Here is a 13849-nt window from a genome sequence, read left to right as displayed (position 1 = left end):
TGCGGTACACAGATCGCGCTGCTTTTGCGATCGCCGCTGGGTTTTTGTAAACAATTCTCGTCGAGTATTTCCTGGACAAAGAATGCACGGTGACACATTTGCCGTTAGACCGCGCAGCAACGTTTATTTATTTCTGGCCATTTACATGTAACCTCTCACGTAGCAAATGAGGTAGATGAGTAGCTGATAGAAGTGATGTTAAGATCAACCGCAACCTCTAACTGTTACCAATGATATCTTAAGGAATTTACTCAAAAAAGGTAAAACTTTTATTGCAGTGCTTCTTATAATAGAAGAGGGATGACGAGAAAGAGGAAAGAGAAAAATCTAGATTCTTAATAAAAAAGAAGACGAAATACGTTGTATCGATCTATTTTAAGCCATTTTGAAGATGGTTGGTAGCCCGAGAGCAGAAATTAGTAAACTGTTAGTGGCTCAGACAGACATGTAATTAAATTATACAATGAATAAATATTTTTAAAGTTAATGGCGTCTCTACTTCTTTGATGTCTTCCTGCCCCTCTGCCCAGTCCTTTTATGCCTGCATACTTATTACACCAGCACTTGTCGGCCTTCGCAGTTGTTTCCTGTAGTTGCCACTTACAGTGGCTGATTAACGAGTTTTGCATATCTCATCAGTTTGTTGTATTGCTAGGGAAAGGAAGACAGATTATCGTTTAACGCCGTACCGATGAAGGTGATAGTGTCGAATACGCTGGAGATGAATCGGCTTCATTCTTCCTGATATGTTATTGTCATATAAAGTGTATTATAATTAATATTGAAAACTGAAATTGGTGATACTGTACGCTGCTAGGAGCGAAAACGCTCCATTAAACAAGGCATGATCCGGTTCCAAGTTGAATTGGTTCCCTTTTTTTAGCTACGAAAAGCACACTGATTTTCTGCGCTGACACTGTCGCAACTAGCATATTTGGTGTAAATCGTGAGCTAAATCAGTAAGTAAAAAATATGAGGCTGTCGAAGATATCGCCCATAATTTACTTGAGGGCGTAACTTTATTTGCATCTGTGAGGTTTCCTAATTGCAAGAAAAGTCGAGCTCTTTTATATCGTTTCCGCAACAAACAAAAACAACCGCCGTCCATCATGGTAATAGAACATGCGTACAAAAATCATTACAGCATTCTAATTCAAGATGACTACGACACTGACGTCAATCGGGAGGTTGTCTTAGAAGTGAACAAGCTGCTGATCACAGTTACGTACCTTCCATTTTTATCATAGCATTGACTTTACTGTTAGTCTACCAACTTTATTTTCTTATCTCTAGAAGTTTATTATTTTGTTTGACTACTGACATGTCAGATTAGTTTTTCGTCAGCTTCCTGAATCGATTAACGCAAATGCCGAGATGGTGCCTTTGGTACAATCCGAACTTATGCTCCGTCTCCACGTAGTCGACGAGACATTAAAGCCTAATACTCCATGGTTCATTTTCGTTACTTTTTCTGTTCTCAGAAATATATGATCAACCTTTGTTCAATGAAAATCGGTCTCGTAATACATTAGCCGAAGAAAAAGAAGGTGCTGAAAAACTTTCTAATGAAGAAAACGGAATGATAACAGCACTGTAAGAAACAAGATTTTCTGATCAGCATTCTTTTGATTCAGAAGGATTCAGGATATTTGAGGAAAAACCAGAAAAAAACAGTTATGGAAAACGTACCGACGTTTGGAACAGGTTTCATCGAAAACAAAAGCGTATTAAACTCAATTACAAATTCTTAATAAGTTAATGAAAGACTTTTCACACTAACATTCATATCATCAAACAGAATTTACACTATTTTAAATACACATACACCAACAAACGAGTAAACAAGAATATAGAAAATGGAAACAGAAAATTTTTGACCAAATGTCTCAAACACCCTTGATCACATTCCATCAAAAAACGAAGTAGTACTTGGAGGCTTTAATGCACCAACTGGCAAAGAATGTCAGCACAGATCAATAGTAGGAAAATTTCCTATACATGAAAGAACCAATGAAAACACAAAAAGTCTCCTATGCTTACGCAGACAGCATAACGTAGTATTGAAATCTACATTCTTCAAAAAACTTCCTAGAATACAAACGACATGGGTGAAAAATAAATCGATAGCGTTTTTATCAATAGATACTCTGCAGTGGAGGTACTCAATGTAAAAGTGGCCAAGAGCGCCAGTTTGGATTCAGATCTACCTATCATTAAATTCAAAGGTAGACCCATATCTAGAAGAAAGATCCAATATGAACCCAGAAAGTCTGACATACAGAAGTTATCTAGAGAAACCGATTACGAAATGGTGTTGGAAAAAAGTATCTAAATGCTGGGAACAAATTCAAAAAGACATTATTGGAACTGCAGAAGAAACTATCCTCCTTCAAAAGAAATGGAAACATGCTTTTGAAATGATGACTGTGATGAGTTAATTATAAAGAGACAACGAGATTGGAATATCTGGAACAGAAATAAAAATGATAAGAACAGGAAAAATTTTGTAGACGCGAGGAAACATGCCTTAAAAGGTCTCAAAAAGATCAGAGTACAACACATAAAAGGTCAACTAACGTCAGTTGAGTCGAAACGATACAAGGAACTTTTATAAAAGATTGATAAATTGTTTAAAGAAGTACAGGCCACCAATTTTAGAGTTTATAAATACAAAAATACAAAAGACTGCATGTAACAACACGGAGAACTGCAGAATGCTTCCGGACTACTGCGAAGTACTACACAAGTGCGATCCACCAAAAGACGAATTTCATTTTGATAATGTAATCCAAACACAATCAGATTCAAAGCTACCAACAATAGAGGAATTCACAAAACAACTTATAAGTAACAAAGCATCAGAAAAAGACAATATAGTTACTGACTTGTGGAAACACCTTAGAGAGAACATTATTCTGTGTCTAATAGAAATCGTTAATGAAATTTGGACAGCATACAGCTTACCATCGTAACAGACATCGGCATTAATAGATCCGCTACATAATAAAGGAAAACTAACTGATCCTAACAAATATATAGGGATGTACCTCTTACCAAAGGTATTTTTAAATGGCTCTGAGCACTATGGGACTCAACATCTTAGGTCATAAGTCCCCTAGAACTTAGAACTACTTAAACCTAACTAACCTAAGGACATCACACACATCCATGCCCGAGGCAGGATTCGAAGTACCTCTTACCAGTGACATGGCACTTTTAAAGAGAGCTGAAGAATAACTCGATCCACAACTAGGAGAGCATCAAGCAGGATTTAGGAGGGGAAGATCTTATGCAGTGCAAATATTAAATGTGAAGAGTATAACAGAAATGACGAAAGTCAAAAACTTGAAATACAAGTTAACTTTCTTAGATTTTGAAAACGTATATGATTCAACTGACAGAAATGCACTAATTAACAATTTAAAGGAATTTGGATCCAACCATAAAACACCAAAAATATAATTTATGGACAAATGTCAAAGCTTTTTGAAATAAAAAGAGGGGTAGGACAGGGAGATAGTTTATCACCCTACTCTTTAACTGCACATTAGAAAAGACAGTGAGGGAAGGGAAAAATATATAGAAGAAACTCAAATAAAATGCCCATAGATTTTCTAGTTTTTGCAGATGACATGACGTCAATTACTGACTAACTGGGTAGTGCCAAAGGACAAATCATAGAAGTAAAGAAACAAGTAGACAAAATAAGACTAAAAATATCATTTGAAGCACATTTGATGCCAGATGTCAATGATGCCCTTCCAATTTTAAAATTCCTAACAACACAATATCTAAAACAAACTGCTTTAAATACCTAGGAGAATGGATAATAGGCTACACAAAACGAAAGCCATAGAAAATAGAGTACGTAGAATGGAATGGGTATTCCAAATAACAAAAACATATACAACCGAAAAACTTTGTCCTGGTACACAAAACTAATCTCTATCAAATGGTCTTAAGACCTGAAACGCTCTACACAGCAGTAACACTTAAACCATTAAGATCTGGGGATCCTGAAAAACTTAAAAATGCTAAAAGAATAACTCTAAGAAAAATATTGAGACCTAAAAAGTGGGAGACGCAAACTACAGTTCTGTGGTCACATCTACCGAGCGAATAATAACAGACCAACCAAGCAAATCTTCAACTTCCTAAAATGCTACAAATCCAATCCAGCACGGTTCACCGAAATTGACAAAGATACGAAAAACACAGGAATCAAAGTGGACATAATAGACAACAGAATACTTTTTAGAGAAGCAACATAAAAAGCAGGACATCAGGAAAGAAAGAGATCTGCAAAAGGAAGAGAGTGGACCCAGGAAGAAAAGGAACGACAGTTTCGAATGATGAAGAAAGTCTGGGAGCAATGACAACTAAACACAAAGAAGCAAAACCAAAGTTGATTTATTGTACCCTCCAAAGGGATTACTCAAAGATATAAAAAAGAAAACAAAGAACCATTGCAAGACAAGCCTCCAGGTTTCATAATACGGGCTTTACTCATTGCGTAATTTGTGTTGTTGAGACTGTACTCCTGTGTGGCTGGCCAACAATATTGATGTTAAATCACTAGAAAGGCGATACAGCAAAGCTTTGAATATCTTTGCCAAAATATATGAATCCTGTACGGAATTACTGGCTTGTGTGCCTGCCAAGTGTTCATCCGCCTAAATCGAAAAGTTTCTATTCGTCCCCACTAATTGTAAAATCGTCAAGAAATGGTACGCGAATTGATACCAGAGACATTATTGAGGGCCCACTGCAATCCACAACGACATATGGGAGGTACTCCTGAAGACCAGACCTATCCCCAATATGGCAGCGATCTCACGCAGAGGTCGATATAGCGTAGAGCATGCAAGAGCTCAACACAGATCGATACCTCAGCTACAGCAGTCGATATCAACATCTAGGACCAACGTGTAGTTAAAGTTCCAGATGAACATGTAGCGCTGTTAAATGTTGCATTTTGTGCTGCGAGAGGATAGTTCGTTAATCTGTGCATCGAGTGGTGCTTTGCTAGCCAATGACAGTAGTAAATCATCCAGTACTGTGGTGGTAAAGAAGCGTGTCAAAGTTAAGAAAATCTTTTATTCATTAGTGTAATGAAGTGGATTAATATTTCATGTGTTCCAATTTGGTGAGACATCTCCCAGAGCAATTATGGAACCCACAGTTGAGGCAGGATGAAAGTTATTTCCCTGGCCACAACACTGTTTGGCTTGTTCCCATTGTAAATACTGAACGTTCGGATTCTCGCACAATACTCCGGTGAATGTGACGGCGATGAATGCTTGTAGAGTGAAGTGTTACGTTTATGTTATTGATAAGGATGAGAAGAGAGAGTAGGATGAGAGTGAAATCCAATGTCGAATCATAGACTACTCTTCTCGTATAATACTAATTCGATCACGGATCTTTTTATTGCCATTCTATAGCACGACCGCTATCAATAATAGCAATCGTGCATTCTCCATGACATACTGCGAAGCAGCTCGGGATTTACTAAGAACACTCGAAAAGAGTCTACTGATTATTAAATTGACATTACGGAATCTGACTAATGGTGCCCCTCTGAGACAATCTGAATGAAATTAGAATTCGTTTTTCTCTCTGTATACACCAGAAAAAATACGATATCTGAAAATTGTGTCCGCATATTTCCTAGAGCACTAGATCGTCACAGAGGTATTTATATTTGGGAACAAGAAAACTAATCACGTGTCAGTTATATTAGTTTCCTTTACCAGCGCAGTTCATGCTTGCCGTATGTGTGTTCAAATGGTTCAAATGGCTCTGAGCACTATGGGACTTAACATCTATGGTCATCAGTCCCCTAGAACTTAGAACTACTTAAACCTAACTAGCCTAAGGACATCACACAACACCCAGTCATCACGAGGCAGAGAAAATCCCCGTATGTGTGTGTTTGCGTGTGTATGCGTCTGTGTATAACACAGAAGTCTTTGCAACGTCTGATTAGATACTGAGTGTCTTAGAAATTAAGCGTCAGTATAGGTTTTCAGAACTAACAGCAGTAGTCGTCTTTTGTTATCGTTCAATTTTTTTTTCATACTGTCACAAGTTTTGAGTTTCCAGATGCTATACACTTTTAATGACTGTCTGTGGAATTAAGGGGTATTGTGGTATGTAACATCTGAAATGAGTCGCTGGACGATTCGAAACCGGTCATTATATAATAAAAATTGAACCATAAGAAAAGGCTGCTATTTGCTGTTATTCCTGAACACTTTAATTCACCACGGTCGAGTTTTTCAATAAATGGTTCAAATGGCCCCAAGCACTATAGGACTTAACATCTGAGGTCATCAGTCCCCTAGAACTTAGAACTACGTAAACCTAACTAACGTAAGGACATCACACACATCCACGTCGAGGCAGGATTCGAACCTGCGACCGCAGCAGCCGCGTGGTCCCGGACTGAAGTGCCTAGAACCGCTCGGCCACAACGGCCGGCGGTCGAGATTTTCATCCCCTTAATGGATGAAAGTTTTAAACGTCAATATATAATGGAAAAACTAAGCACTATATTTAATGAAAATTCGCCAGAAGAGTACTGAAGGAACTTAAACGAGAAGACAGTGTGACTTCTGGGAGAAGGTAGGAATACTGGGGGTCTCTCCCTAGAGTAGTCAGGCGTATTTTATCTGGTGTTTAAGCAGATATTTACAATGTCGTTTTTGAATTATGTAGCTGTAGTCAGCCCAAACGAATACCGCTCATCACATCACGCGACGCCCAGTGTCGTTGGAAAAAGTCAGTTTGTTTCTCGTTACAATCAAAATGTTTGTTAAAGCGGAATTTTACGTGTCCATTCGTTAGAGCGGTCCCAGACAAGTCTAGTGCGATATTTGTTTTATGGACATGTGTTAACAGTGACAGTAAGTGTCGATGAATAATGAATAACGAGTACTCGAGCAGCGACTCCAGCTATACAATGCAAAAACTAAATTACAACTATCTGCCAAAACACCAGAAAAATTGTGCCTGACGACTGTTGGGAGAGACTCCCAGTGTGTAGGCTAGTTACGAATATTTACGTCTCTGGGTATAATGCATAGTAAGAAAAGAAGAGCGAGGTGGCGCAGTGGTTAGACACTGGACTCGCATTCGGAAGGACGACGGTTCAATCCCGCGTCCGGCCATCCTGATTTAGGTTTTCCGTGATTTCCCTAAATAACTCCAGGCAAATGCCGGGATGGTTCCTCTCAAAGGGCACGGCCGACTTCCTTCCCCATCCTTCCCTAATCCGATGAGACCGATGACCAAGCTGTCTGGTCTTCCCCAAACCAACCAACCAAGAAAAGAATATTACGAAAGTTGTTTGATACTGAAATATGAACCATTTGCAAATATGAAATGATAATTAAATGAACACCCTAGCTGCAAGCAGGCGTTGATACACTTCATTGGGGACATGTTGAAAATGTGCGCCCCGACCGGGACTCGAACCCGGGATCTCCTGCTTACATGGCAGACGCTCTATCCATCTGAGCCACCGCGGGCACAGAGGATAGTGCGTCTGCAGGGACTTATCCCTTGCACGCTCCCCGTGAGATCCACATTCCCAACATGTCCACAACACTATATTCGTAGTGCGCCTAATAGATGTTTGCCCATCATACTCATTACTCGTGGCAGATTAATCTACCAAGTCCCGCACGAGTTCGGGCATAGCGTGTGCGTTCGCACAAGAAGGTCAAAGGCCGGGAACCCATATTTTTAACTATATATGACGGTAATATCTGTTCCCGAAAGAACAGTTACCGTGGCGCACATTTTCAACATGTCCCCAATGAAGTGTATCAACGCCTGCTTGCAGCTAGGGTGTTTATTTAATTATCATTTCATTTCTAGCAAAGCTGCATGGTCATCCACGGTAACTGTTCTTTCGGGAACAGATATTACCGTCATATATAATTTGCAAATATGTTGATACAGAAAATTCAGGGAGCAAAAACGAGATTTCTAAGAAATGATCGAAGCTGTTGTGTGCTGATTGCATCCAAGATAACGACGTAAGAGAGGAGCTGATTATGAAGCCAGGGACATATACATGCATCAAGTTGTATTCACTCCTATAGAGGATGGACGAAGAAATGTCACTTGAAGTAATAACATTTTATCGATCCAATAGGAAAGCGAAGTTTGGATAAATGAAGCAAGGATTGGAGTGACTCGTGGAAACGTTAATTGCTGGAAGTAGAATCCTGGACGGAAACAAAGACGAGTAATTAATACAATACACGCTTACTAGCTGAATATCCGTATTGGCCGGGAATGTATTTCTTCGGATATTCTATTAGCCCATCTCCTTCTTCCCCCGCTCTCTCCGTCCATTTCCTCCTTAACCATCTCTCTGTTCATCTCCTTCTGTCCCTATGCCAGTCTCATCACCCCCCTCTCTCTGAGAGACAACTCCCCCCCCCCTCTGTCCATCTGCTCCTTCCCTCTATGTCCATCTCCTACTGCCCACTGTAATTCATCTCCTCCTCTTTCCTTTCTCTACCATCTCCTCTAGCTTGTGTCAAAAATGGTTCAAATGGCTCTGAGCACTATGGGACTTAACATCTATGGTCATCAGTCCCCTAGAACTTAGAACTACTTAAACCTAACTAACCTAAGGACAGCACACAACACCCAGCCATCACGAGGCAGAGAAAATCCCTGACCCCGCCGGGAATCGAACCCGGGAACCTGGGCGTGGGAAGCGAGAACGCTACCGCACGACCACGAGATGCGGGCGGCTTGTGTCCATCTCGTCACCTTCCTCTGTCCATCAGCCTCCGCCCGTCTGTCTTCCTCCTCATCATCCTTCTCTCGGTCTCTCTATTCCTCCCCCTCTACCCATCGGTTCTTTCGTTTCTCTGTCCATCTCCCCTTCCTCTATTCATATCCTCCTACCCATATCTGTGTCCATCTTCTCATTCCTCCTTGCGGTCCGTCCATCTCCTCCTCTCCCTTCTCCCTTCTCTCTCCACGTCATCATGTTCTCCCCAGTAGGGGCTGGTGGTTCTTACCGAACAGTATTTGTTTTCAAATTGTAAGTAATAAGTGTACCTAATTTGGTAGAAATCGTTCCAAGGATTTAGAATGGGATTATAACGTAGATTTGACCGTATACTTACACTATGTGATCAAAATTATCCGGACACCTTGCTGAAAATGACTTACAAGTTCGTGGCACCCTCTAGTTGTAATGCTGGAGTCGGCCCATCCTTAGCCTTGATGACAGCTTCCACTCTCGCAGGCATATGTTCAATCAGGTGCTGAAAGATTTCTTAGGGAATGGCAGCCCATTCTTCACGGAGTGCTGCTCTGAGGAGAAGTATCGCTGTCGGTCGGTGAGGCCTGGCACGAAGTCAGAGTTCCAAAACATTGCAAGGTGTTCTGTAGGGATCAGGTCAGGACTCTGTGCAGGCCAGCCCATTCACTATAGGGATTTTACTGTCGTGTAACCACTCCACCACAGGCCGTGCATAATGAACAAGTACTCGATCGTGTTGAAAGATGTAATCGCCATCCCCGAATTGCTCTTCGACGCTAGGAAGCAAGAAGGTGCTTAAAACATCTATGTAGGCCTGTGCTGTGATAATGCCACGCTAAACAACAAAGGGTGCAAGCCCCATACATGAGAAACACGACCACACCATAACACCACCGCCTCCGAATTTTACTGTTGGCACTACACTCACTGGCAGATGACGTTCACCAAGCATTCGCCATACCCACACCCTGCCATCCGATCGCCACATTGTGTACCGTGATTCTTCACTCCACACATTGTTTTTCCACTGTTCAATCGTCTAATGTTTACGCTCCTTACACTAAGCGAGGCGTTGTTTGACATTTACTGGCTTGATGTATGGCTTATCAGCAGCAGTCAACCATGAAATCCAAGTTTTCTCACCTCCCACCTAATTGTCATAGTACTTGCAGTGGATGCTGATGCAGTTTTTAATTCGTGTGTGATGGTCTGCCTATTACACATTACGACCCTTTTCAACTGTCGGTGGCCTCTGTCAGTCAACAGACGAGGTCGGCCTGCACGCTTTTGTGCTGTACGTGTCCCTTCATGTTTCAACTTCACTATCACATCGGATTCAGTGGACCTAGGGATGTTTGGGAGTGTGGAGGTCTCGCGTACAGACGTATGACACAAGGGACACCCAATCACCTGACCACGTTTGAAGTCCGTGAGTTCCGCGGAGCGCCCCATTCTATTCTCACACGATGTCTAATGACTATTGAGGTCGCTGATACAGAGTACCTGGCAGTATGTGACAGCACAGTTCACCTAATATGAAAAACGTATATTTTTGGGGGTGTCCGGATACTTTGGATCACATAGTGTACATGCGAAATCGTGCTGCAGCTCATTTTCATGCAGCTCAATATTTATGATGTCGTACCTTCTGAACTCTGTGTCGTACAAGGATGTATTTTTTAGATGCATTAAACAGTTTATGTGGATACTGTCTTTAAACTTTTTTTGCAAATAGAGACAGTAGTAAAGAAATAATACAGGGTGATTCAAAAAGAATACCACAACTTTAGGAATTTAAAACTCTGCAACGACAAAAGGCAGAGCTAAGCACTATCTGTCGGCGAATTAAGGGAGCTATAAAGTTTCATTTAGTTGTACATTTGTTCGCTTGAGGCGCTGTTGACTAGGCGTCAGCGTCAGTTGATGCTAAGATGGCGACCGCTCAACAGAAAGCTTTTTGTGTTATTGAGTACGGCAGAAGTGAATCGACGACAGTTGTTCAGCGTGCATTTCGAACGAAGTATGGTGTTAAACCTCCTGATAGGTGGTGTATTAAACGTTGGTATAAACAGTTTACAGAGAATGGGTGTTTGTGCAAAGGGAAAAGTTCTGGACGGTCGAGAACGAGTGATGAAAATGTAGCACGCATCCAGCAAGCATTTGTTCGCAGCCCAGGAAAATCGACTGGCAGAGCTAGCAGAGAGCTGCCAATTCCACAATCAACTGTATGGAGAGTCCTACGAAAAAGGTTAATTATGAAACCTTATCGTCTGAAATTGGTTCAAGCACTGTCTGCAGCTGATAAGATTAAAAGAATCGATTTCTGTGATTTTATCCTTGCTCAAATGGAAACAGATGAATCTTTCGTTTCAAAGATTGTGTTTAGTGATGAAGCAACTTTCCACACTAATGGGAAAGTCAACCGTCACAATGTCTGTATATGGGGCACTGAGAATCAGCGGGAAACAACTCAGTATGAACGTGACTCGCCTAAGGTGAACGTTTTCTGTGCCATTTCAGCCAATAAAGTTTTTGGTCCCTTTTTCTTCGAAGGTGCTACTGTAACTGGACTGCAGCATCTGGAGATGTTAGGGAATTGGCTGTTCCCTCAGCTCGAACAAGAAGCACAACAATTCATATTTCAGCAGGATGGAGCGCCACCACATTGGCACTTATCTGTCCGTAACTACCTGAACGTCAACTACCCGAGGCGATGGATCGGCCGCCAGGCAGCCCGTGACAGAGCACTTCATCACTGGCCTCCAAGAAGCCCTGATCTTACCCCCTGCGATTTTTTCTTATGGGGGTATGTTAAGGATATGGTGTTTCGGCCACCTCTCCCAGCCACCATTGATGATTTGAAATGAGAAATAACAGCAGCTATCCAAACTGTTACGCCTGATATGCTACAGAGAGTGTGGAACGAGTTGGAGTATCGGGTTGACATTGCTCGAGTGTCTGGAGGGGGCCATATTGAACATCTCCGAACTTGTTTTTGAGTGAAAAAAAACCTTTTTAAATACTCTTTGTAATGATGTATAACAGAAGGTTATATTATGTTTCTTTCATTAAATACACATTTTTAAAGTTGTGGTATTCTTTTTGAATCACCCTGTATATTAAAACTTCATGCTTGAAGTGACAGTTTTACTGCATGAACAGCGAAAATGTATCAAACGAAAAGCTTTATTCCTTCCATCATCTTGTGGGGTAGTCAGCGAGGAGAAGTTTCACGAGGTTTGAAATATGTGTAAAGTTTGTTGCAAGTCTCCAAGTGTTCCCAGTCTCAAATACTTGGCACGTCGTGGGCTACTCTACTTTTCAGCCTCACTCTCACCATCCTTCTTGGATAGGCAGGTGGCACTTACCCCCACAACGATGACATCCAGACAGTGATTTCCGTGCCAAGGTTAGTTGAAATCGTCCAGTGGTTTAGGAGGAGATGTGGAACATAGGTGCATACGTACATACATACATAAGTACAACCCTTTTATAGTATGTAAGCAGTAAAACGCATAAATATATGTAAGAACCTCTCCCGTCATTCCTCCTTCTGCAGAGGTCTGTTACATACAATACGAAACTACTCAGTTGTAGAATTTCGATTCTGCTATACGTCACACTTCGTTTTCAAAACCGTCCCTGTGGCACGAGGTATACTACTTGTTAACCACACTGTGGATAGAATCCAATCCACGAGAGATGTTTCTGTGAACATCCTTCTCTAATTAGTTACTTTCGTATGGTGCTCGAGGAAGTGAAAACGCAGATACACAGAGTGAAGTGACGGAGAGGGAACGTGCGAGCGTAGCACGCACACAAGCACACACACAAATACACGCAAAGAGAGAGAGAGAGAGAGAGAGAGACAGAGAGAGAGACAGTTGCCAAGCAAGAAGGTGCGCTAGTAGGGTCAACAAGGGAACGGAGCGCAGCGGCCCCGGATCCCGCGGCTAAGCTCGCCTCCCTACCGCGGGTGAAACATTTATAATCTCCCTCTTAAAAGCCTTCCACTCAGTTGATCTCAGCACATAACATTTTATTGAGGCTCGCGACCCCTCGCCCTTAGCCATCCCCTGCAAAGGCGGCAAGGAGTGGCTGAGGTATCGTCACGAGGCGACGTCGTTGGCCACGGCGGTTTCCCCGCATACTCTAAAACCGTGTTGCTGCCAAATACTTGCTGTTGGCCGCTGTTCCTCAGGATACGTGACATAACAATATTCAGGGTCTTTGTTTTAACTTACACAGCTTATTATGTCAAAAAAAAAAATCCAGATGAAAAGTTAATGTTAGTAAAGGGGATATCTGTCCGTGCTATACATGGTCACTTTCTGGCCACGCCTCCTGCATATTCGAATTCTGCGCCAGAAAATACGTACGATTTATTCAAATCAATGTTTCCCATTCTTGGCAGATGTCGCTGTAATCGACAAATATCAAAAGTGCCTGTTTTTGCAATTAAGAACTGGCGAATTTGATTCTACGTATAATTTGCGATGTAAAATAAAACCTTGATCCCTAACGATTGATACTGATCTTTAGACGTTACTTGAGTATTGTAAATGTGACTGTACAGTACAAGTAGGCTAGACATTGACATGTCTGGCAAAAAAGGTACTTGTATTGTAACGTAGTTTCCCGTTCGCTAGCGTATGGATTGTGCTGAGTCCACAAATCGGCTACTGGCAGAATACAAAGCACAGCCACTGTAATAAGGAAATACGTATACGAAGTGATAATGACAGGTGCACCTGACATGGATTCCCAAGCACCTGACGTTGGTGAGAGGCAAGAGGACTCACACAAATCGAGCAACCCAGTGGTGAAAGGCAAGGGGAACAACCGGTATTAAGTTTCCCAATGGGAACAGAAAACTATTACATCAACTTCGTTGTTACTGGATTATTCTAAATGAAGTCTCTAACCAGACAATGAAACGGCCAGTATATTGTACCGTACAATCAAATATTTAACACTTCAGTAAATTTCGAACATAAATATCAACCGTCAGAACAAAAATGTTTACATTTACATCGCAGATGAAAATTAGAATCA

The 13849-nt window shown here is 41.4% G+C and overlaps 1 non-coding gene across 1 annotated transcript; it reads right to left on the bottom strand.

Annotated features, from left to right (window-relative positions):
- Positions 1–7458: 7458 nt before the first annotated feature.
- On the bottom strand, positions 7459–7533 carry Trnat-ugu (transfer RNA threonine (anticodon UGU)). The gene has a single exon. It is a non-coding gene; the product is annotated as a tRNA-Thr (tRNA).
- Between the last annotated feature and the right edge of the window lie 6316 nt (positions 7534–13849).

Source organism: Schistocerca nitens, chromosome 9, assembly GCF_023898315.1.
Source record: "Schistocerca nitens isolate TAMUIC-IGC-003100 chromosome 9, iqSchNite1.1, whole genome shotgun sequence".
NCBI lineage: Eukaryota > Metazoa > Arthropoda > Insecta > Orthoptera > Acrididae > Schistocerca > Schistocerca nitens.
Note: the sequence above shows the minus strand (reverse complement) of the source record. Positions and strands in the feature narration are given on the sequence as shown.